This window comes from Helianthus annuus, chromosome 4, assembly GCF_002127325.2.
Source record: "Helianthus annuus cultivar XRQ/B chromosome 4, HanXRQr2.0-SUNRISE, whole genome shotgun sequence".
In the NCBI taxonomy this organism is placed as follows: Eukaryota; Viridiplantae; Streptophyta; class Magnoliopsida; order Asterales; family Asteraceae; genus Helianthus; species Helianthus annuus.
In genome coordinates, this window is record NC_035436.2 from 167,979,160 (window position 1) to 167,995,131 (window position 15,972).

Sequence of the window (15,972 nt, forward strand, 5' to 3'; positions counted from 1 at the left end):
GTATTTTGTATACCCATATTATACAAGTATTCAAACTTGTCGGGTCTAAATCACGTTCTATCCGGTCTTCGCTTAATCGTGCGCTTGAACCGTATATTTCCTTAAAACTAACCGGTCTAAGCTTATGCTTAATTAAAGACCCGTTAGTATTCTAATTGGTTATTTATACCATCGTTCCAGACTAGAGCCTTCCGGTAAATTGTACCTACGCTTACTTAAGTGAATACGGCTGAGTTATTATAATTCTTGCTATTTAAGACAGGAGCTAGCTCAGGTAAATACTCTTAACTTATTTTCCCTATTACGGGCTTGGGATACGGTAATATAAATACCACATGGTCAGGTATGGGATTCGAAGACCAATGTGTCGGGAAATTCAAATAACCTGTTTTAATTCGTATTGCTTGACTGAAATATTGGGGGTTAATGCGACCGTGTCCTGGATATCCTTGACTCATTAATTGCAATGGCCACGACCTAAGCACGGGGTGTAGGCATACACCTGACAGATGCTTTATGCTTATTACTTGATTATACCCAATATGGGATTCCCAATAAGGGAATAGTGGTGTGTCGGTTAATCTTGAACCGGCATAGGACCGGGCCCCGTATGTAGAGCAAGTTATGTAAAACTGATAACATGAGATATAGTTTGTCCCAAGTATAAAAGATTAATATTGCCTTGTGCATTTTAATCAAGTGTCAAAATAGTTTTGTGCCTTGTGCGCCTAAACCAATTTTCATAAACTCTTTTCAAATGAGTCAGTTGAGTGTATTTACCAGTGAAAACTGACGTATTTTCCAAAGTCTAAGTGACAGGTACAAGTACGTAATAGGCTGGAAGCTGCTCAGGGCGTTAGTAAGGAATCTTGCAAGTTCTAGGCGTCTAAAGTCTGTTGAACATTTATCTTATTTTATTTGATCCGCCTGTGGATCCGTTTCAACTACTTGTGATATTAAATATTACGTTTATGTAAAGTTGAAATGAATCTATTTCTGCTTCCGCTGTGCATTTATATATTGTGTTGTTTGACTATGATGTTATCAACTACGTCACGTTACCCCCACCGGGCCCACCGGTGACACGTGGAAATTCGGGGTGTGACAGAGATGCGTAAGCTATAACCTTGTCCCGTTGCATGAGAACACAACCAAGACCAAGGTTGGAAGTATCACAATAGACAATGAAATCGTTGTTTCTGTCGGGCAATGTGAGAATAGGAGAATTGCAAAGCATATGTTTGAGGGTTTGAAAGGCAGAATCTTGTTCGGTTCCCCAAACAAAAGACTTGTCTTTATGGGTAAGGGCGGTAAGCGGCACAACGATCTTAGAGAATCCTTTGATAAATCGTCGATAATAGCCCGCTAATCGGAGAAAAGAACGAACTTCGGACGGGTTCTTAGGCGTAATCCAGCTCTTAACTGCTTCAATCTTCGCGGGATCGACATGAATACCTTGACTATTAACGATGTGACCCAGAAACTGAACCTCCTCCAGCCAGAATTCGCACTTGGAGAACTTGGCGTAGAGTCGATTCCCCTGGAGTAGCTCGAGAACCAAACATAGATGTTGCACGTGTTCGGTCTTCGACTTAGAATAGATCAAGACATCGTCGATGAACACGATGACGAAACGGTCTAGAAATGGCTTACACACGCGATTCATCAGATCCATAAAAACCGCGGGTGTGTTAGTTAAACCAAAGGGCATAACAACGAATTCATAATGGCCATATCGAGTATGAAAAGCGGTTTTGGGGATTTCTTCCTCTTGAATGCGCAATTGATGATTACCTGAACGTAGATCGATCTTCGAGAAACACTTGGCACCTTGCAGTTGATCAAATAAGTCATCGATTCGAGGCAAAGGGTAACGGTTCTTGACGGTTAGCTTATTCAACTCCCGATAATCGATGCACATCCTAAACGATCCATCCTTTTTTTTAACGAAAAGGACTGGCGCGCCTCAAGGAGAAGTGCTCGGGCGAATAAAGCCTTTTTCAAGTAGCTCCTGGAGTTGGTTCGAGAGTTCTCTCATTTCAGATAGCGCGAGTCGATAAGGGGCTTTGGCAACAGGGTTAGCTCCAGGAATGAGGTCGATATGAAAGTCGATATCACGACTTGGCGGTAGTCCAGGAAGACCATCAGGGAACACCTGAGGAAATTCACGGACCACTGGAACGTCTTTAACTTCGGCCTTCCTTTTCTTTTCCTTCTCTGCTACTACAATGTTGGCCAAGAAAGCTCTGTATTCCTTGCGGAGATACTTGCTAGCTTGGATGCATGACATGAGTTTGAGACCTTTTGAAGCTGTTTCACCGTACACACATAACAGATCACCATTAGCGAGCGAGAATAGAATCATCTTATCAAAACACACAACTTCAGCAAGGTTTTCGCGAAGAAAGTCCATGCCTACTATGATGTCGAAGCTTCCGAGTGGCATAGGAATAAGGTCGATTGGGAAGATGTGATTGTTGAGCTCGAGAGTACAATCACGGAGGACAGAATTTACGGCGACAGTTCTTCCAGTAGCGACTTCAACTTCGAATGACGAGGGGAGATAAGAGCGCTAACGACTAAGGAGCTTCTCGAATTCAAACGACACAAAGCAGTTATCGACTCTAGTATCAAACAAACATGATGCATAAATACCATTCACAAGGAACGTACCATTAACCACGTTGTTGTCAGCCTGGGCTTGATGAGCATTGATGTTGAAGGTTCTGGCACGGGCTGCTTGTTGCTGCTGTTGAGGCTGCTGCTGCTGCTGTTGGGGCTCTTGTTTTACAACCCTGTTCGGGCACATGTTGGCAAAGTGGTTAGGATCACCACATACAAAGCAGACTCGAGCATTGACCGCGGGTGCTTGAGCTGCAGGTTGGCCTTGAGGGGCTGGGAGTAGAGCTTGATGAGCAGCGGCAGGAGCTGCGGTGTTACGGGGACCATAGCGGCAGTTAGCAGTTAAATAACCGTAGAGGTTGCAGTGAGCGCAGAAACGACAGGCAAGTCCCACCGGATGATGATATGAGCATGTTGGGCAGAGCGGGTGGGGACCTGTGTAAGCACGCTTTGCTGGCGGTGCATTGGTCACCGGAGCTGGTCGGTGATGAGACTGCTGCTGAGCCGGTACGGCTTGCAGAGGAGCGGCAGTTGCCGTGACAGCACAATTTTTGCTGGAGCTGCTGTTGTTGTGCTTCTTCTTGCGACGTGATGACTTGGATGGTTGAGCAGTGGAGTCGGCGGTCGGTGCGGTAGTAGCTTGATGCAGAGACTTGGATGGCTTATCCCAGAAACCAGACTTTACCCGCTTGTCATTGATCTCGGCTGTAACGCCCTACGTCTTTGTACTTTCCTTAATTAGAAAATGTGTCTCATATTTCTATTTTTTTTGAAGCTTGTTCCTTTTGTATTTCGTATTTCATTTCAAACCGTTGTAAACCCGAGACTTCGATCATAATGGAATTATATTTTTTTACATGCTTATACGTGTCGCAATACTTGGGTTATACGATACCAATCTCGAATGCATACGCGCAACCGATGCATGACATACTGGTACTCATAGCTTATACGTGTTTGTTAACTATTAAATACGTGGTTAAATTCTTTTAATAATAATAATAATAATAATAATAATAATAATAATAATAATAATAATATAATCCTATTAATGTGGCTAGGTCGAACAGTCAAGAGTTGGCTGAACAACTATTGAAATGTTATGACATTTTGTATGATCATATTACAAAGTAAATTCATAATTTCCTATTTTATATAAGTTGCACACTAATATTTCACCTATATTAAAAATAAGGGAATTAAATGGCCAAACCCATGGAAGATATAAGATGGCCTTACGGCCATCATGAATTGGCAGCCCACTTTTTCAGCCAACCATTGGTTGCTTTTTCACTCCATCTTCCCACCTAATTGCATTTAATCCTATTTAAACACCAACCCTAATCCTTCCCTATATAAACCCAAGTTACCCCAAGCCATTTTCACTTTTCAAACACCTCACAATCACTCTCAAACACCTCTCAATCTGCTGATTTTCGCAAGAGTGGACAGATTCATACCATGTTCTTCAAACAAGCATAACTTCTTCATTTCTTGTCCGTTTTCGTCGATTCTTTTTCCAGAACGCTTGGCTTGACCTTGGCTTCGATTCTAGGTGTGTTTCACAGCAAACAAGTCCCTGGAACTCCGGCAAAAAGGCTTCAAAGTCCACTGTTTAAGTTTGTTTTCATTAATCTTTGTTTAGACACGAGTTTAACTCACTCAAACCTATGTCCTTATGCTTATAACCACTCCCATGGTTAGTTAGGCTTAAAAACAAGGTTGAGACATACAAAATCAGAGGTTAACCCTCAAATACTTTCTGTTTTATTTAGGGTTTTTAACCCACAAGTGGTGTTCAAGCTTCAAGCTTGATAAAGGTGTGATTGTGGACTAACTTGGGTTGTCCAACATAAAATCCCCACATCCCTTGATGATTTCTCATAGTGTAGATGTTTCTTATTCTTGTAATAATATTAGTTCATGACCCTCCTTGTATGTTTTTACATCAAGTGTAGTGGTGAACCATAAGAGGTACCTAAATGGAAGCTTGTTCTTCCTACCTCCTACATGAATTCTATGACACAATAGAGGTACCTAAATGAAGATTTATCTTCTACCTCATGCTTGATTATTGGACTAAATAATACATATAATACTTATACATATATTTACTATTCGAACTCTTGATGGTGGACTTGTGTTCATTCGTCAAAGTATTAGAATACATCATCCAAGACATAAGACTTGTTACGATTCTAATGAGTATACTACTCGTGAAAACATTAACCCTTGAGGTTTCATAGTGTCAAGAACAAGTACTTGGTGTTAAAGGATGATTACTTTTGAATACATATATATTCTTGTGTTTTAACTTCCTAAGTCCCTAAACGAACATATTCAACCTTCTAACCTCATCAACTTCGTCACATTGGATAATCGGAAAGCATATGCGAATTTGTGAGTATACTCGCAACCCCTTTTTATGTTTACCACTTTTTGGGGTGTAACATGTTTTACTATTAAACTACACTTAAACTTATTCTTTATGCAATGCACAAAACAATCCTTATACATGAATACTATGTTATGATACTTGATACTTACGTGGACCAAACTTATGTGATATGTTTTAGTCATTAGCTCTCACGAGCCTCCCTTCGACATGTATAGCGCTATAGGAGTAACGCACCGCCCCCCTTAAACTTGGGTCATGTTGAATTTATTAAACTTTCTTGCGTAAACAGAGGTTGGCTAGAAATATTGCATGCCACGATAGGTTGATCTCGTATAAACTAAGTTGCAATGTGGATTCGTTTTAAACTTTTGTACTTATACTTATACTTATGCTTAAACTTATATACTCGCCTTTTCTTTTGCATTGAATTGTATTTTAAACATGTTACAGGTCGAGGATTGATGATGCTATGAAAACGGACTAGCAAAGATGCCTAGATACACATATAGACGTTAGGTTTAAATGTTGTATCAATTTTGATTATGTTGTTATGTATTTCTTTTGAAATTGTTGATATTTGAAATTCCTTGTATTGTTGACAATTTAGTTTATGAAATGAAATCGGTTTATTAAATATTGACACAAGTAGCGTTATGAAGTCTCTAGCAATCTTCACACTTCGTCTCATCCCGATGTTTCCGCCATTGGTTGGGGTGTGACATCGGCGGCAAGCAAGTAAGTCTCTTCAATGATGATGTCTTGGCGGCATGAATAAAGTCGGCTTCACAATCAGGTAGAGCTCGAATGTTCTTCTTGATAGCCATGTCTGGAGTCTTGACATGATCGGGATAGATAATGCTAAGCTGCTTGAAGCGAGCAGTTAAAGCAGCGTTGTCTCCGTCCTTCTGCTTGATGTTCCAAAACTCGTCCTCCAGCTTTTGGCGTTCATAGGGAGGGCAGAATTCGTCCATCATGATGGCCTTTAGCTCTTCCCAAGTCAGCTCATAAGCTGCATCATTCCCGCGTTTGTTTCGTTCGGACGTCCACCAGTCTAGAGCTCGGGACTGGAAGACACCGGTCGCATTGAGGGTACGGAGATTCTCAGGACAGCCGCTTTGGCGCAGAGTGACTTCAACCGAATCAAACCATTGAAACATGGCGGTAAAACCATCCTCTCCGGTAAACTCTTTTGGTCCGCATGCCTTAAACTGTTTGAAACTGAAAACGGTCTTGTTAGCATCTTTAGGAGCATCGGTTCGCGACTCCTCAGACGATTTGCTGACGTTTTCATACACCTCGCTCACAGCTTTTGCCACTTGCTTGGCGATGATAGCAGCGAGACGCTTGTCTCTTTTCTCTTGGCGGGTAAGTGGGGTTCGGTGTCCAGATGACGACATGGTCTGCAACAGACATCGTCGTAGGTCTCAGACACAACAATCGAATCTCACCTCTCACGTCTACTACTTACTAAAGCTTAGGAACACGTCGAAACAGGTATCACATAAACACATAGGCACATAACCACAGATTCATGTAATCATAAAAGCACAGAAGCACATAGAGCACAGAATCACAGAGGCACATAAGCACAGAATCACATAATCACAGAAACACATACACATTTAATCATAGAGGCAGTCAGAATACAAAAACCTATCATTCAAAGCTCGCGTGTCGTTCGTATATATTGGTCGCGTATAGCGTATCGAGTAGCATCGTATAGTCGTATAGCGTGTCGAGTAGCATAGTATAATCGTAGCATAATATTGCCTAAAATTGCAGCAACTTGTTAGCGTACTGAGATAGAATAGCAATGCGAGTCGTTTGTGTTGATCGAAGTGATAGCAAAAATCGAGTGAACATTAAAATTAAACACATAAACAGGTAATTACACATAAAGCACATAAAATCGACGAATCATCAGAGTCGGCAGTTGCGGGCTCAGAATCGAAACACATAAAATCGAGAAATGGAGTGTCTGCGGCTACTAGACATCGACTACCCAAAGCGATTCGACTACTCGCAGTAGACTTGTCGTCACTTTTCGACTTTCGGGATAGCGTTCCTGCCTCGATTCTTGGGCATTCAACACGCATTCCCTAGGTCATACTTGTGAGTTCAGGTCGTTGGAGTCCGTCGAAGCTTTGGTGAGAGCTTTCGGTAAAACCGAATAGGTCAGAAATGGCTATCAAGGTTCGGGTTTCACCCCTGGTTTAACAACCTTTGTTCCTGAGCTTTTAATAAAATAGAGGAGATTATTCATCAAAATATGGATTTCACTCCTGATTTGGTATAATTCTCCTCGTTTGTTATCGAAAATAATGAGGAAATCATTGCTAAATTGATAAAATCAGCATTGACCAAACAATTTAGTCGAGAGTTTGCGGCTTTCACACCTAATCTTGACTAAATCGCTTGACTCTATTTGAAAATTCGAGTGCAGTGATAGCGAAGAGTATTAGAATATAGCACATAAGCTTGGTCTGTTGGTTCCTAACTATAGTCTAGGTCTCTAAGATAGCGACCCGGACTAGGTCGTGTCTAGCCTAATTCCCTATAGTTATGGCTCTGATACCAATCTCTCACACCCCAACCGATGGCGGAATCATCGAGGCATGGCACTGAGCGAAACAGATTGTCCAGAAGTTTCCATAAAAACTATCATTACTATTCAGTTTTAAATGACACGTCCCATACCGCATCCCAAATAATAAAACAAGTTATTACAGATAAGCATCTAGTCAAATATACTGTTCCGACAACTCAGATTTAAATAAAAATATAAATATTGTTCAAATGCCTCTAGAGACTCGATCTGCAAGATCTATAGACAACAATGCTCTAGACGCTTATTCCTAGCTCGCCTTCCTAGCAGATAAGCATCCTAATTGCCTGTCACATACGTTAAAATAAAGTCAATACATAAAATGTAAAGGTGAGCATACAAGTTTGGTAATAGCATATAGAGTTCGAAATAGTTTACGCATAACCAGCACGTACACAGAGGAAAACGAAGCATGTTAATTATCGACATGGATCTATCGATACCAATGACTGCGGGTTGACTGTCCGAGACAGTTCGCAATACATGATTACCACCGTAATCCATGCAAGTAATTGTCCTTAACAACCCCCGTGTGAACGGGTGCTGAGTCCAAACTATAGTACTACGTCGTTAAGGCAGGTAGACAACATTCCATGTGTAAACATAACAACAAGCATTCATTTAGTTACGTAATACATGCGAATCGGTTAGCGTTCAAATAATTGAGTAGTGTGATCGATTGTGATTTAGATAAGTAACGTATGTAACACCCAAAAGTGCTAAAGCAAAAAGGGTTCGAGTATACTCACAGCGATTGATTGATGGATTGAAGGGAGCGCTTGAGAGTAGGGTTAGCCTGAATAGTTCGATAGCATAATGATAAGTGACGTGTAAAATGGAAACAAGTGATGATGGGTCGAACAGCCTGGTCGATCGAACGGTAGGTTCGATCGAAAGGGTTGTTCGTTCGGTTGGACAGTCCGTTCGGACAGCCTGTTCGATTGGCCGGTAGGCTCGATCGGTTGGACTATTCGAGTGGATTGTTTCTTCCTTTGTGTAGGATGTGTTTGTGTATGATGGCTTGTCCTTTTGAAGTTTTCGTTGTAGTATTTGAGAACATTGAAGTGTTCTTACCTTTCAGGCCGATCGATCGAACGGGCCGTTCGATTGGTCGGCTTAACCGATCGGTTAGACACTTCAGTAGTAGGTCCTCATCAGGTTGTCACCTGATTGGACAGCATGTTCGATCAGGTGGCATTCCAATACGTCGAACGAGTTGAAAATCGATTAAGGGTTGAAGCATAGTATCTCATGATCCGATGAGTAATGTTATCGAACAGTTCGTTCTATCGAACATCACTTCGTTCAATACTATACATCATGAAATTGTCAAAGTGTGGGGCCATGTGCTAGCCGATCGGCTGACGTGTCCGATCGGTTGGGTTGTTCGTTCGAACAGCCTGTTCGGTCGGTCAGCATCCTGACCTGGTCGGCCTGTTCGTCTAACACTTGGTTGTTCTATTTGTTTGACGTTATATTGAGATGTTTTGACAACGAGTTGAACCATGGCACCTTCGTTCTTACTTGTTTCCCCTGCTCGGACAGGAATCACCCAAGTCCGGCCGGTGAACGGTTCGGAACGGAGTTTATAGTTTAACCCGAAGTCGGTGAATCTCATAGATAGAATCCGAATCTTGAACCACTTGACCATTGGAATGATTGGTGAGTTGGCTCAAGCTCCGTTTCTACCGGTTTGAAGGCATTGAGTGTAAAAGAGTTGAAAGAAAGTTGGAAAATCCATCTTTCAATCCTTCACACTATGTAAATGTTCAGATCTGTGATAGATCTTAGTTTGTTTATGTGGAAATCGGCTAGATCCAAGTGATTCTTGGTGGATTGAGGCCAAATCATGAAGTTCTTGAAGAACACGATGATGACATCACCCTAGAATCCTTAGATCTTGATGATTTCAAGGTTAGAAATCAAGATTTGAAAGATAGAAAGGTGTGGGAGCGTGTATTGATCAAGAAAGTACAAGATTTAGGATGAAAACTTACCGAAATCGGAAATCTGAGAAAAGAAGGGGAGCACGAGCTGGTCGATCAGAGGGTTTCCAAAAGTGGAAAGAATGACAATGACATGCCTATTTATAGGCTTCCCAAAGAGGAAAGGGCTGGCCGATCGGCCAAGCATCCCGATCGGACAGCCTGCTCGATCGGACAGTCTGTCCGATCGGCTGGGCTATTCGATCGACTAGGAGCCTGATCGATCCACAGCCTGTGTCAAGTGTTCGGTGCGACGATTTCTGATATTTCGATTTCGATTGGAGACGATACGAGTACGATAGAGTTTCCTATTCAAATTACTTTTAATCCCAACCACTATATCTACATACAAGCATCTACATTCCATATTCGACTTCGATTTCGATTGAGTTCGATTGAATTTCGAGTTTCGATTCAATTGATCACCACACATAACATGAAGTAAACATGCACAAGTAACATATAAGGCACACACACACGTATAATAACACCAAGTTCGCATAATTCGAGTTTCGAGTTCGATTGATGATTCGATTAGCTTGATTATTGATTGATTAACTTTATCGCATTGTTACTTCCTACTATTCACAGTCGTAAATCGCTTCGTGTGGGTTAAACATTCGATTACTTCGATTTCTTTGATTAACAACAGTTACTCCACATAATACAAAACATAAAAAAGACTAATTATAGTCAAAGAAGTCAAACTCGACTTGGACTTTGACTTTGACATTCGAAAACACGGGGTGTTACAATCTTCAAAGGCCACACGTCAGAAAAAACTACAACTGTCATCAACCCCAGTAACACACATTTACTTCAACCCCACTGTAGACAGCATCATAGAAACTAGAAACAGGTAAAGAAGAAAACTCTTTATCTTACTCAATTATAAGATTTACTTTCTAATCTAACAAACAACTTTACTTCTATCGGTTCAAAGATGGAACACAAGTTCTACTGACAGCAACCCCTGGCCACGAATCACATGAACGCCATCTTCGCGCAGAAGACAGAAACAAAAGAACGATTTCAAAACTCTTAGAACACCAAAAAGAAAACCAGGTACTCAAATAGTCTTCTTATGAAAGTCACAACTTATATTATTCATTAAAATAATGTCATGATCTAATAACTTTGTGATATAGGGGTAAACGTTCAGTTGCAAAGCATCAATCACAACTTACATCAAAGGCCGGGCATGGTACTACATAATGTGCCCACAATGCCCAAGAAAAATAATCGAAACAAAAAGAGGTTGGTCGTGTGGTAGCCACCAAAACCTACCTGAACCAAAATTCATGTAAGCCTAAGAAAAATAAACACAAAAAACAAAATCAAGAAATCATATATCCTAATTAATAATTAATTGCAGGTACTGCGTCACAGCAACACTCGCAGACAACACGGCTCCTACTATGGCAACATTTTTTGACGAGGCAACCGTTGGGTTAATCGGCCTCCAATGCAGAGACATGATCTTGCAACATGGCTTCGCAGACCGTTATGAAACACCAGAACCCCTATATCAAGCCATTGGAAAACAAAAGTTCACAATGCAAGTTCAATATGCCCGTTCATCAACTGCCAACTCAAGTCTTCTCCCCGTCTACAAAGTCTTCAACAACACGCTAAACATCACACCCACACCGCCTTCGCCTACCCAACAAACAACACCTGCTGCAAACAAAAAGCTGGCCTTAGAATCAAATGAATACAGGCCTTCAGCTAAGCGTCAACTATATCAATCAGGTATCCCATCCTATTCCAACTATTAACTTAGACCCATTTTTAACAAAGACATCATTACTAATAAACTTAAACAATATGCCCGTTCATCAACTGCCAACTCAAGTCTTCTCCCCGTCTACAAAGTCTTCAACAACACGCTAAACATCACACCCACACCGCCTTCGCCTACCCAACAAACAACACCTGCTGCAAACAAAAAGCTGGCCTTAGAATCAAATGAATACAGGCCTTCAGCTAAGCGTCAACCATATCAATCAGGTATCCCATCCTATTCCAACTATTAACTTAGACCCATTTTTAACAAAGACATCATTACTAATAAACTTAAACAACACATACAGAAGGCGTAAGCGACACCAAGAAACTCAGGTTCCCGGAATAGATCGCTAACAAATACCAGCCCAGCAAGAAGAACGCAACCAAATGCATCAGAATACGCTACATTTTGTACATCTGAAATAACTGAAGTAGTTATTGTAAATAAACTTATGATACGTTCTACAAAACCATGGACTGCTTTTTGTATGTATTAACCACATTTTGTAACCAAACCTTGCAATCTATTATATGAAAACCAGGTTGCACCTTTGATCCTCAACTGAATTACTGCCGCGAAGTGCAGGTCAAATCATCTATATATATATATATATGAATTTAGACTCTTGATGAACAGTGCATGAATTTTAGTTATTTTTTTTAGTTTTAAAACTATTAAAGTATTTTATAGAAGAAGAAGATGATTGATTAGTAGCTTTAATAATTAGATCGGTATTGATTCGATTCGTTACAATGTTGGTACAATACATGCATTTTGTATAGGAATCAACAAAATTTTACAAGAGCGAAAACGTTAAAAACGAACACCGGTACTGGCATCGATGTTGTTCGTACGGAACCGGTCGGTTCAAAGTGGCACGGTATCGGTAACGTTATTCGTTTATCCTAATAGATAGAGTTGTATAAATGAAAATGTTTTGAAATCGAAAACAAAAAAAATGAATACAGATATCGGTACCGGTGGTACAGTAGCAATACGATGTTAGATTATCAAAAGAAAAAAAACAATATAAATAAACTCATGTACCGAGAACGATGTTGTTCGGTTCGGTACAATATGGTAGCGATACGGTGTCAATTTATTGAAAGGAAAACAATAAAAAAATAAATACCACTACCGATACAGATGACGTTTAGTCGGTTTCGGTTCGGTTTGGTATGGTATGATAGCGGCATAATATTCGTTATCAATAAAACTTATATCGCAATGTTAATGTTGAAAAAAATAAATAAACATAAAACGCAAACCAACCAAACCGATACTAATTGAACAACATCGGTACCAGTATCAGATATTCGTTTTTATTGTTTTTGATGTAAGGTTTTCTCTTTGGATTACTATAGACTATTGCGAATATTGGTACCATAACGAAAAGAACAGACATCAACCGATTTCCCGCCGCGAAGTGCAGGAGGAATCTCACTAATACATGTTATTTAATGGTGTCGATGAATAGTGGTTCAAAGTTTTTTATTAATGTTTTTTCTAAGTTTGTGCTATTATATTGTTTTTTATTAATTTAATTGATTTTAAACAATTGTTTTCTTATAAAATGAATGCACAATGGTATGAATGTTGTTTGGTTCAGTTTGATATTGTTTTTTTTTAGGTTTTTATTATTATATTGTTTTCTTATTAACTTATGTTTTCAAACAATAAAAATAAATATGTTATTGATACAGATGTTGTTTAATCGGTTTCGATAAGGTTTGTAACGATAGCGGCACGGTATCTGTTTTAGAAATAAAAATCGCAATGTTGAAATAAATAAACATAAAATGCAAACGAACAGAACCGTTATCAACTAAACAACATTAGTTTCGATACCGATATATGTTTTTATTGTTTTCGATCGATGTAATGTTTTCTCTTTCGACTACTATAACGAGTGCGTGTAACGTAACGAACCAAACTGATATCGACTGAATTCCCGCCGCGAAGCGCGGGGGAATCTCACTAGTTAAACATTAAGCAAAACCCCAAACGCCCCTCAAACCTTAATACCCCATTCTTATTAGACTTACACGGGCCGATCCACCAACTTGTGAAGCCAACATTCAAATCTACAATATTGTAATCTTTAAAAAATGTATCACTAAGTTATGTTATGTGTTTCATATGTTATTGTACTAGAGTAGTCTCGTTTAAATATTAATGGCATAAAAGGCACAAGTATTAATTGCATAAAAAACTAAAATAACATATCTTTAAAAAACAAGTCTCACTAAGGTTTTCTAAGACTTGTTTTTTAAAGATAAGTAATTCCACTCGGTACTCTCATCTCAACACCACAGATATCACCTGCTCTCACTAGGGTTCACAAAATCACATGCCTTTGGAACCTAGTTGTTGCCACAATTGCGATGCCGCCACCACACGTTAGTCGCGCCGCTCTACAACAACAGTTATTTATGAACAGCTTCATGCGCAAGTTGCACGTTCATGCGAAAGTTAAATCGTGGGAATGGTGTACGTAAAAGTTATAATTGCACAAAAGTCAAACTTTTGTGTTAATGTTCCATGCAGAACTTGCACCTCGCGCGAAAGACACAATCACACGAAGGTTGCACGTGAATGTCAACACTTTCGTGTGAAGAGACGAAAGTTGCAGGTTAGTCACTGCCACAGGTCGCTCAAGACAACTGGAAACTCCAGCAGAAACAACCTGCATTCATCCTTTATGAGGGTTTATTCCACTACTCACAACAGACTACTTGATCTCGCCGATTTTTTTTAATTATATTTCACTCTACAATCGATCCCTGCGATTAGCTTACGAGGGAATAAAACCTACATTCAATTTATAATATAAAAAAGGAAAATGATTACAATTTACTCATTTGTTTTACAATGTCTAAATCATTTTATTTTCGTAAAATGTTTATTAAGATTGAGGTTACTACTGGCTATGTTTTGAGAAGGGATAAAGTAACTTACTTAATTTTTTATTTTTAAAGTTTATATTGGGTTAAGGTTGATATTAATTGTATTTAGGATCGTTTCTAAAAATTTGGTGGTCCTAGACGAGTACAAATAATGGGCCCTCGGGTGATTATCACCCCTTAGCCCACCTTGCTGCCTATCATAAGCAGACCCTATTTATACATTTAATTAGAACGACACTTCCTAGTATTAGGCTACTTTACTCCTCAAATTGGAGAGCCCCGTTGTCCCACTTTGGTCAGACTATGTTGTCTTAACCGGGCCCACGTTGGCATCAGAGTTTGGCTTAGGCGTTCCCCTGGAAACCATACCGCTGGCTGCCACTTGACAGTCGTTGTGCCACCACAAGAGCAGAACTCTCTGGCACAACACACGGTGGGACGAAAACCCAAGTGGGTCCAGACACCTCTGCAAGAAGGCTCTAATATATGATTGCCTAATCCACCAAAGTGACATAAGTGGGGATTGAACTTGGATTTTCATTGGAGAACCTAAGCCTCTCTACCACTTGACCACAAGTGGTAGATGGCCCTATTCTATACTATTTTAAAAGACAAAGTCTGTGGAAACCCCACCTGCATTGCCTCCCCCTCCTCTATACTTTCACGATGTTGCAATTTTAGCCCATTGATTTTGGTAGCTTCAAAGTTTCATAAAATGGCAAATTTAGTCCCTAAACTACTACTCCATTTTACAAATAGTTTTCTTTTGACACCCCAACTTTGTCGTGGTTTCATTTTCAGCCCCAACTTTGCTGTAGTTTCCTTCTTACCCAAAAACTTTATCAAATTTTATATTTACCCTTTCTTAGCCCTTAAGTTTAGGAAATGCAATTTTTAACCACTTAACTATTTATGAACTTTGTAAATGCCACTTTGACACCCTCGAGAGTTTTTGACTTGATGATATAAATTCGAGTTAGTCAGGTCACGTATAATACGTTATGATTGTACGATATAAATTCGATTGACGTTACATTTTGATCCAACCGCAATGCAACTATAGGATACATTGAGTTCAATCGGATACGTCAAAATGCGCGTTTTCATATGGTTAACACATCACATAACGCTTGGACTAATCCGTTCAATATTTGCGAAATATCCGCGCCGCAACACGCGCGGGTCTTATTACTAGTTTATACATATTTAACTATTTTGCGGATATCCTTTTGTAGATGGATTCAAATGTGAATATACTAAAACTGTATTCATAACTGTTGAAATCGCACATAAATAGTTAAAGTATTTTATGTTGAAACGTGCATAAATAGTTAAAGTATTTGTAACTTCTAACAACAATGAATAGTAAGAGTATTGTATCACCAATTCTGCTTCTCACAATCAAGATGCCATATAAAAGCTTAGTACAATTCATTGTACTATTACATAAGTGTGTTATACCAACAAATGAAACAATATGATAGTATAGACGTGTCGATATCCTCTCGGACATATCTTTTTTGATTTCTATATACCAAGTGTTGGTATTATTTCGAGGTGTAACGGACTAAATCAATGCCGACTTAATATCAGCCACATCTCGTGAGGAATCCTACTCGTTTAATATCAAGAAATAAAAATTGAAAAAACTAAACAGAAAGTCGAAA